Source organism: Protomyctophum parallelum (assembly GCF_964188405.1).
Source record: "Protomyctophum parallelum genome assembly, chromosome: 7".
Classification (NCBI taxonomy): domain Eukaryota; kingdom Metazoa; phylum Chordata; class Actinopteri; order Myctophiformes; family Myctophidae; genus Protomyctophum; species Protomyctophum parallelum.
In genome coordinates this window covers 18,962,326-18,973,441 of record NC_139705.1, presented here as the reverse complement: position 1 = coordinate 18,973,441, position 11,116 = coordinate 18,962,326, and positions in this window count along the sequence as shown.

Sequence of the window (11,116 nt, the reverse complement as noted above, 5' to 3'; positions counted from 1 at the left end):
TTTCAGAAAATGTGCTTATTTAAAGTGCTGAAGGCAAATTGTGTTAATTTATTACATACATGTTTTCTAGGGGTATTAAGGGCTGCTGCACGCACGCACGCACGCACGGACACACACACACACACACACACACACACACACACACACACACACACACACACACACACACACACACACACACACACACACACACACACACACACACACACACACACACACACACACACACACACACACACACACAGTGCTTATCACTCTAGATGACTTACAAAGGAACATTGGGATCAACTTTGACCTTATTTACCATACTTACTGTGTAAAAATGAAACTAAACTGCTTTTCATTCATGTGATTAAAAAGAAAAAGAAAAAGAAAACAATATATATATAGATAAGGTTTCACCCTGCTATCCGTTCAGAGTGATGGGAGGTCAGGAGACTCAGGACACCACATCATGAAACTGAAAGTGTTTGTTATCTTTTAACTCTAAAACGAAAGAAAGCAGCAAATTAAAAAAATGTAACACTCATATTTTACTTTCTCTGATAACAACCTAAAACATGAACCTTGGTTGAAAAAAACTAAAGTTGTCCTTTAAGCACACTGCCAACATCCGAAGATTTGTTCGGACAGCTAAGGGTAGGCAATAACTACAAAATGGCATCATTCGCAACTTCCACAGTGCCTCATTGAACTTTGTTTGGCTATGCTTGCACCTCCCGAAGATGTTCTCACATTATCTGATAAATTCAGATTATTACACAGCCTGCGAGCTAAACCAGTTTGTCCAGGTCAGGTAACTTGCAAATTAGCATTAAGTGCATTGTTTAATTAATAAGCAACAAAATAATGACTGCTGTAAATGGGAGTTATAGTGATGACAACTAGAGAAGCTTGTGAAAATGTAATCATAACATTTATATTAGGCTACATTAGCTCCACTACACTTAATCGTGTATAGGATGGATTTGTTTTTACATCCGGATACCCCGTCTAGGACAGGCTTCAGACACGCCTCACATATTATGCCAATTATACAAATTGCTCAACATATGCAAGTTAGCATCTGGCAGTTTCTAGATGCTGGGTACCCATATACTCAACATTTCTAACATAAAACCTGAGGGTACTCAAAATCAAAATGACAGGGTTCATATTCTGGCAAGAGCACTAATAGGCTGTCTTGGGTTTAAAATCCTCTTAGCAGACTTGTATCAAAACTCTGATGCTGGCATTCAAAGCAACCAAAGCTATGGCACCCCCATATCTTGCAAGTCTGATCGAACCCTACAAACCCTCCCGCGCACTCAGATCAGCCAATGCAGGGAAGCTGGAAGTACCTTCATGCCAGCAAGGACAGCGCTCCACACGTCCCAAACTCTTCTCCCTTCTGGCTCCAAAACTATGGAATGCACTTTCCATTACATTCAGAACTGCAGACTCACTCCCAATCTTCCGCCGTAGTCTGAAAACCCACCTCTTCAGACTCCATCTTGGCCCGTACGTAGCACTTGCCCTAGCCCCGATGACCTTACAGGCGTATGCAAAGGCTCAACTTTTGTAACTTAGATAGCATTTTATGTAGACATAGCACTATATAGTATATGCATATTTCATTATATAAATTTTCCACTGTTATGTTCTTAGCTTACGTATGATTCATGATAACTACTTTTTTATGTATATGATGTATTGCCATGTTTTTTGTTCTGCTTGCTCGGGATAAATTAAATCTCGACCCTCAGGTAAGATTCCTAAGGTAAGTGTCCTAGGTGAGACATGACCTCTTTGACACAAGCTGAATGTCTCAATAGAAGTGCAGGGAGACCAAATATTAAAATTGTCTTAACCTACTCATAAAATAAAAGTTACATAGTTCAGTTTGAATGTATTTAAATGTAATTAATACGCGCACACACACACACACACACACACACACACACACACACACACACACACACACACACACACACACACACACACACACACACACACACACACACACACACACACACACACACACACACACACACACACACTGGTTTCTACTGACTGCCATCTGGAAGCATATTTGACATCCTCTGGTTCCTTCTGCCATAGTGGCTGGTAGCAGTGTTGATTTCATGACTAATAGGCCTACTAGGCCTTTTTTCACTGTCGAAAACTCAATGGAAAATAAATGAAAACTAAGCTATGACGACTAAAACTGAGACTAAATATTTTGACAATTTCATCAACAAATAAAAACTAGACTAAAATTTTAGGATTAAGTGACCAGTAGTGGACAAGAGATCCAGTAAAATAGCAGATCTACAAGCTCACAATGTGTCGCAGTTTAAGTGTCATTACGATGGCATCAAGGCCCACCAAAAATACGACTATAAATCAACTGTAGATTTAGTCGACTAAAGTCATAAACTAAAACTAGACTAACACTAAAACATTCCAGGTGACTAAAATGTGACTAAAACTACATGAAAACTATTCAAGAGACTATGACTAAAACGAATTTAAATTTGCTGTCACAAGTTACATCAACACTGGTTGGTAGGCTATACATATCATATGCCTCAACTTCCATACAAATTGTTTTTGGAAAAGAATGAGGACTCCTGGAGGATGGAATTAAGAGACTAAAGAATAAAAAATAAATATAAAAAATAAATGAAAACAGTAAATGATAAAAACAAGCCCCCTCACGTATTGGAAGGAAAATAGCAGTCACCAGAAAAACTACCTGGGTGTTTTTGATGAATCTATCATGGTTAAAATGAAACGATATGTCATTAAAAAAGAATCCAACACCGCCATCCTGTGGTAGCCTACTTCTAAATTGCAGTATTGCTACTTTTACTTACTTTTTCCACCACTGCTGCAATCTGCAGCACCATGCTGGGCTTCAGCAGCACCACAGGTGAACCTGATCAATCTAATCAGTGCCCATTGAAAAAAGACACTGGCCTTTTAGCCACAAAAAAATACACACAGCCGTCAGCCACAGGTGACACGTACCGACGCACGGTGCTTTCAAGGTGGCTTGAAGTTGTAAAACGTTAATCGTTTATTATAGAGAATTGCCTGTCTTTGAAGAACTTAATTGCAGCAGCGAGGTAGGCAGCCAAGCCTGCTATGTTGTTTATGTATTATGTTTATTCTAGCGTCTTTGAGTGATATGAGATTATGAGTGCGTCAGTGCGTGATTATTGTGTTGTGTTTGAACAGCTTGAGTGATGACGACGTTGGTAACAAGACTACTCGCCCAGTTTCTGTTTTCCTCCCAGAATTTTCCCCAGTGAGGGGTGGGAGAGACAGCAGACGGCTGGACTTTGAATTTCTCTAGGCAAAGGAACACAATTTGGTCAGAGCTTGGTGTCCACTGACTGAAGAGCACCTACGTACCATCTTCTGAGGAGCACCATCAACGCTCCTCGCTACCATGTTGATGCCAGTGATCAAGTTACACAGACTAGGCCTAGGTATGTCTAAACGTGGGGTCCGGGAGGAGTCTTTGAGGAGGGGGATTTTAATTTATGAAAAATAATTTATTGTAGGCCTAATTGTGTAATTGGAAGTCATGCCAAATACTATACCATACCAGACACAAACTTTTTATTTTGCATCTGAGCCACGGACCACCATTTGATGAGATTTAGCCTCTCAGACCCAAAACTAAAGAATATTTTGTTGTTGGGTATTTTATCCACAATTCCATGCTGTTGGCAAACGTTGATTAAAAAATAATAATCTACATTATCTAATTGCGTAGACTTCTTATAAATGAAGTAATGCAGATGTTTAACAATAATGTAACTCTTGAGAGCGTAAAATGAAGTATGGGTCCACTCCATTTGGTCCAAATGTACCCATACGGGTCCATTTGGTTTCATTTTACGATCTCAAGAGTTGGGCCTCACTCACACCTTTCGATCTAGCATACAACTTTGATGCATGCTAGATGTAAGCAAGATGTAAGTGTCATGGCCGCCCTAATGCATTTCCAATGGTTTGATACAACATTTTGGACTACAAGCTGTTGTATGGTTTTCGGCTGTTTCGACTGCCCCCCTCCCGCTCATGCAACATAGATGTTGTGTCAAACCACCATGTGACTCCCATTGGAAATGCATTGCGAGCTTTCATCAGCTATACATCTCATACAACAAGCATACATCAGTCTGTTGTAAAGGTGTGAGTGAGGCCTTAACCCATTTTGGTGTTTTAAACATGTTATAATTTAGCTATTGAAAAATAGCAGATCTACAAGCTCATAGCCCGCCACGCCACTGATGTCAGGCCTGAAAGGGTTAAAGATCTAGAACGGTCCATTTTGTTACCAACTCTGCATCATTTAGCTGGGGACCACGTGGAACCCCCTCAAGGACCACTGGTTGAAAACCACTGAGCTATAGGATACCATTTTATTACAATACCATTTTGAGTACGCGAAGGCCTACAAGTACTTAATTTTTAGTACTTTACGAGTACTTTATTTTTGTGGGAGTAACCACTTATTTTACCCCTTCTTCTCATAGATGCAGATGGATCTCTGATCTACACTTGTCAATTGTCATTTATGCTCGTAGATCGGCGATTTGCTGCAGTGTTGGGTCAGACGTTGCATTCGTTCAGCCTAGTGTCAATTGGATGTTTTGGTACTCGGCTCAAAGTATCGGAGCCGGTACAGAGTACGAGTACTTGAGGGTGCTATCGGCCCGAGTAACCGATACCATTCGGGACAACTCTATAAATTGCATAATAAATAAAAGGCAGAGACCCAGAGCTTATTTGTTGCAAATAAAATGACTACGGTATATATAAATGCATGTCATTTTACATATTTATAATTCATCTGTTATTGTTTTGTATTCTCAGATAACTCTTTGGCACCGCCCCCGGTGAAACCAAATCATCCCGCTCGCGGTAGGTGCGGGAGGAGCTTCGATGCATGTTCTGACCAGCAAACGGTGTGTAACCTGGAATACCACGGAATAGGTATGTCTACAGTTTGATCAGTATTAAGTTATCTTACTTGAGGGGGATTTTGGTTTATTGATTGGTTTATTAATTTATTAACAAATGAATGTGTAATTGGAAGTGATGACACAAGGAAATGAGCAGACAACATTGGAACTTACTTGGCCACTAAATTAAGCTGATAAATGAGTAGGCCTACTCTGTCCTGATTGGCTGAAATTGTGCAACCCACCTCGAAAATGTTTTTTTGTTAATAGGAAATCTTGCTAGGTTTAACCCAGGGCTGATTTTGGCAGCACATTTTGATGTTAGTTTTAGTCATCGTTTCTTGAATAGTTTAATTTAGTTTTATGTCCCCAAGGGCCCCCCCTGATGCCCGGGGGCCCTTAGGCATCAGGTGTGAATGTGCCCATATGGTAGATCCGGACCTGTAGAGCAGAGCTTCTCAAAGTGGGGACCGTGCTGAAAGCTTGTACATCTGCTATTTGTTTGCTAAGGTGTTTGAAAAGGTTTTGCATTTTCTTTTGTCACAAATCTTCTCTTCTGGGGGGGGGGGGGGGGGGGGCTCATACAAAGCATTTTCAGATGGTGGTCTGCGGCCAAATGCATAATACCATTTTGGCGTCCTTGACACGAACAAAGTTTGAGAACTGCTGATTTAGAAGGAATTTGTAGTGAAATACCTCTCAGCTAGGATGCTCATTAGCTGACAAAACAAACGTATGCGTACAGTATAATACCATGAATAAATTGCATAATAATTAAAAGGCAGAGACCCAGAGTTTATTTGTTGCAAATGAAATGACTATAGAAATGCATGTCATTTGACATATTTATAATTCATCTGTTATTATTTTGTTTTCTCAGATAACTCATCGGTACCGCCCCCGGTGAAACCAAAACATCCCTCTTGTGGTCGACGTGGGAAGAGCTTCAGCGCATGTTCTGACCCGAGAATTCACACTGGAGAAGAGAAGCGCGGCCATGCTGGAGAGGGGCCTTACAGCTGTGATCAGTGTGGTAAAAGCTTCTGCCATGAGAAAAACCTTGTAGTGCACAACACGATACACACAGGGAAGAAACCCTTTGCCTGCGATCAATGTTTTCGTCATACGGGAGATTTAAAGAGACATCAGCGCATCCATACTGGAGAGAGGCCTTACAGCTGTGAACAGTGTGGTACGAGTTTTCGTCATACTGGAGATTTAAAGAAACATCAGCGCATCCATACTGGAGAGAGGCCTTACAGCTGTGATCAGTGTGGTACGAGTTTTCGTCATACTGGAGATTTAAAGAAACATCAGCGCATCCATACTGGAGAGAAGCCTTACGTCTGTGATCAGTGTAGTAAAAGTTTTGCGGCCATTGGTACATTAAAGACTCATCTGCTACTCCATACTGGAGAGAGGCCTTACAGCTGTGATCAGTGTGGTACGAGTTTTCGTCATACTAGAGATTTAAAGAGACATCAGCGCATCCATACTGGAGAGAAGCCTTACGTCTGTGATCAGTGTAGTAAAGGTTTTGCGGCCAGTAGTACATTGAAGACTCATCTGCTACTCCATACTGGAGAGAAGCCTTACGGCTGTGATCAGTGCAGCAGCAGTTTCCGTACTTCAGGTAAATTATTGCTTCATAAGCGCATCCATACCGGAGAGAAGCCTTACGTCTGTGATCAGTGTAGTAAAGGTTTTGCGGCCATTGGTACATTAAAGACTCATCTGCTACTCCATACTGGAGAGAGGCCTTACAGCTGTGATCAGTGTGGTACGAGTTTTCGTCATACTGGAGATTTAAAGAGACATCAGCGCATCCATACTGGAGAGAAGCCTTACGTCTGTGATCAGTGTAGTAAAAGTTTTGCGGCCATTAGTACATTAAAGACTCATCTGCTACTCCATACTGGAGAGAGGCCTTACAGCTGTGATCAGTGTGGTACGAGTTTTCGTCATACTGGAGATTTAAAGAAACATCAGCGCATCCATACTGGAGAGAAGCCTTACGTCTGTGATCAGTGTAGTAAAGGTTTTGCGGCCAGTAGTACATTGAAGACTCATCTGCTACTCCATACTGGAGAGAAGCCTTACGGCTGTGATCAGTGCAGCAGCAGTTTCCGTACTTCAGGTAAATTATTGCTTCATAAGCGCATCCATACCGGAGAGAAGCCTTACGCTTGTGGCCAGTGTGAGAAAAGATTCACCAATAGGACTCCACTTGAGAGACACCAGATGGTACACACTGACACTGCAGTGAAGAATTACCCCTGCGAGCACTGTGGCAAGGGCTTTCGTTATGCACAGGGATTAAAGTATCATCTGCTACTACATACTGGAGAGAGGCCTTACAGCTGTGATCAGTGTGGTACGAGTTTTCGTTACCCGGGAAATTTAAAGAAACATCAGCACATCCATACCGGAGAGAAGCCTTACGCTTGTGACCAGTGAGAAAAGATGCATTTTTCGTTCAAGTCACACATTTTGTTTCTGTTCTTATAATGCCTTTTCTTTAGTATTCTTAGTATTCCTGTACAGAAGGGCAAGTGACATCTACATTTATTTGTTTTTATTTTGGAAATGTAACTAGAGAGAAATCTAGAGATGCAACATCCCATTTTCAAGGGGTTTGAGAGTTAATGCATTGTCTTTATTTTATCTTTATGTTTGTACACATTGCTGTTCAAAAATAAAAGCATTTCATCACATTAATCTTCTTGATAATAAGTGGTCATTTAATATTGAAGGCAAACTCGATGTAGAAAACTATCATGAATCCTGTACAGCAGGGGTAGGCAACTAACTTTGTCCTTGGGCCAATATCTCTCCAGGACTTTATATGAGAGGCGGCATGAAATATTTGACTTTTTTTTTTAATATCTCAATTTAAATTAACATAAGACTGCTTTACCACACCCCTCCGGCTTTTAGGGATTTTAGCTGTTTTTGACAGGGGCGGGGGCATTCGAGCATGGGGCTAAATATGTGTTTCTTTACAAAATGTTATAGCGATTTTCTTTTTTATCATTTACTATACCCTAAGAAATTACATCTGTCCACAAAAGATCACAGGATCAGTAAATCCTGTGATCTTTTGTGGACAGATGTAATTTAGTGGGGTCTAGTAGGACTATAGTAAATAATAAAACAATAAATCGCTATAAAATGCATATTTAGCCCCATGTTCGAATGCCCCCGCCCTCCTGTAAAAAACAGCTACAATTTAGGCATTTAGCAGACGCTCTTAATCCAGAGCGATTTACAATAATCAGGAACAAAAGTATGGGAATAAATCACAAAAGCATTTATCATAAAACATGCGTAAGCTAAGAAAGTAACAGTGGAATATCTATATTATGAGACTATACATATAAGCTATATATATACTACTATGCTATACAGTACATATGTACTATGGCGTGCTATAGTACATATGTACTGTATAGCATAGTAGTATATTCTACTACAGCTAAATTCCCTAAAACGAAAGAAAGCAGCAAATTTAAAAATAATTAACACTCGTCTTTTACTTTCTCTAACAACCTAAACATGAACCTTGGTTGAAAAAAACTAAAGTTGTCCTTTAATGTGTGTGTAAAGAACTTTGAATTGACTCGTTGAAATGGTAAATGGTGCATTTATATAGCGCCTTTATCCAAGACGCTTTACAGAGATTGTGCATTACATTCTCTCTCTCTCACACACACACACACGCGCGCATAAAGTTAACCTCTGTTGTACTTTCACAATTAGATCTGATAATCTGATCTGATCATAAAGTGAAGCAATTATTCATCATAACATAATAAACAAAACATGAATTACTAAAGAGGCCAATTTTCACAATATAAATATAAATGTGGTTCCTTCACAATTGATCTTAAATATGTCAAATATGTCAATGTATTCCCCATATATGAAAACATAAGAAATTACATTTCAGTCTAGTTTCTACCTTATTTAGTCAAACATATATAGTTTTATTATGTTTCAGCACGGTGCTGGCCACCATCTTTAAATGGTCCATTTTGAGGGCTTATTTTTGAGTTATACATACAGCAGATTTGAATTCAGCAGACCTTAATACTCCTAGAAAACATGTATGTAATAAATTAACACGATTTGCCTTCGGGGTTCATATGAATGAATATGAATGAATGATGATGACTAGACTTGACTATCATTATTGTAATAATATATTCAATATATTATTTCTTGAACACGAAACTCACCGGTTCCATCATCTGATGATCACATATTCAAATTCAAATTCACACAAAGGGTTTTTTGTTTGACACATGATTCTAATTTCTATTTAAAGTTATAGATTAAGATGGCATATAGTTCCAGTCACCCGTTTGTGACCTGCTGTGGATTCCAGCCTACAGCTGCAGTATGTCCACATCACTGTTTCCAAGAGTTCAAAAGTCTCTATGACCTGTGGGTTGCCCCTGAACCTGCCACACAGTCAAATTATCAGTGTTCCATTACCAAATGGATGGAATATTATTATAATATTAATCAGGCCCGGATGTAACCTTTCCCACTGGGGGGGGGGGGGGGAGGAGAAATGGTATGGGGGCTGCTTTGCGGCGTGGGCGGAACAAAATTGGGAGGTTGAATCCCCCAAAACCCCCGAAATGCATAAAAAACTGTGTATTTTACCACAGTTATACCTATAACACGCAATCATCTATCATCCATCTATTTTTTACCAGATTTTACCAGAAAGATAACGCCATAAATCACTCACAGTGATTTCAACAATTGTCAGTCACTTGGCATAGGCTAGCAGCACGCAGCAATGACAGCATGCATGCATTGTCAGGGAGCGTGTGAAATACACAACACAAATGTTAGCACATTTTTGTTTTATTTGTGTTTCTTGTTGAGACTTGTGTCTTGAAATGAGCAGGGAATTTATATTTTACGGCCTATATCTCACACAAGGTGGCAAATCTGCCTATGACAGGTGGGTCTTTCTTCAGATGCTATGAGAGAAATAACAAACTGACTGTCTCCCGTTCTCCACTGGACGCTGGTGCATGTTTTGAACAACAGTGGTCAACAGATCAACTCATTGCATTTCATGTAGTAGATGAATTCCCCATTTGTAATAGCAACTAAAATATTATCAACATATACCTGCAAATGATGCTTCAGGCTCTAAGCGTATTCTGTACTCTGAGCCAGGTCCTGATTGGTCCTGGCCCGCTATAGTGCTTTGTATGTAATGGTGAATGTGATTAGTAGTGAATATTAACGAGAGACCATGCTGGAAATAAAAACGCCTGGGTTTCCGAGGCTATGTTGGTGTGACTGACTGGATCCACACACTCACGTATGTATTCTATGGGCCTTCACCATGCTCCTCTGAGGTCCAGTATGGCTCCTTCACCATGCTCCTCTGATGTCCTGTATGGCCTGGGTCCACATCGGTGACACACTCACTATGTATTCTTCTATTGGCCTTCACCATGCTCCTCTGAGGTCCTGTATGGCTCAGTCAGGATCAGTGCCATGCAGTGACTTGACTCCTCTATTTTGTTCTGCAGAGGCCATCATGCACCAGCGTTACAAAATGTATGTATTAAAGACCAAAAAGGTGCTAAAGCAATGGCTTATTTTGCCTAACCTTTTCACATTTAACTCAAAAAACAACCGTAAAGAAAATACTACTACTACTATTAAAACAACAAAAAACAAAACATCAAATGTGATCACTTTAGAATTAGATTAACAAATGAGAAAAATAACTGAAAAGACTTACACATTTCTCGATAGGCTATCAACATTCATATATCATAGTGTGCTATAAAGTATAATATTATATGTTCCTTCTGCCTTGATGATATATAATATGCTTTAACTATAATACTAATTTGAATATTACCCATTATTATTGTTGTCTAACCATTGTAAAATGCAATAGACGTTATATTCCACTAGAGGTCAATGGTCTACAACATAAATCAAATGGAACCAGTTGAACGGTAACCTCGCGGCACCTCTTTGCTTTAGAGAAGTGATTTGACCGTGAAAAGGAGTATGCTATTTTATTGCACAAAACGTGTATATTGGTGCACTTATTATTTTATTAATAATCTATTTGTATTACTTTCTGCAACTCGACATGCATGATGCATTTA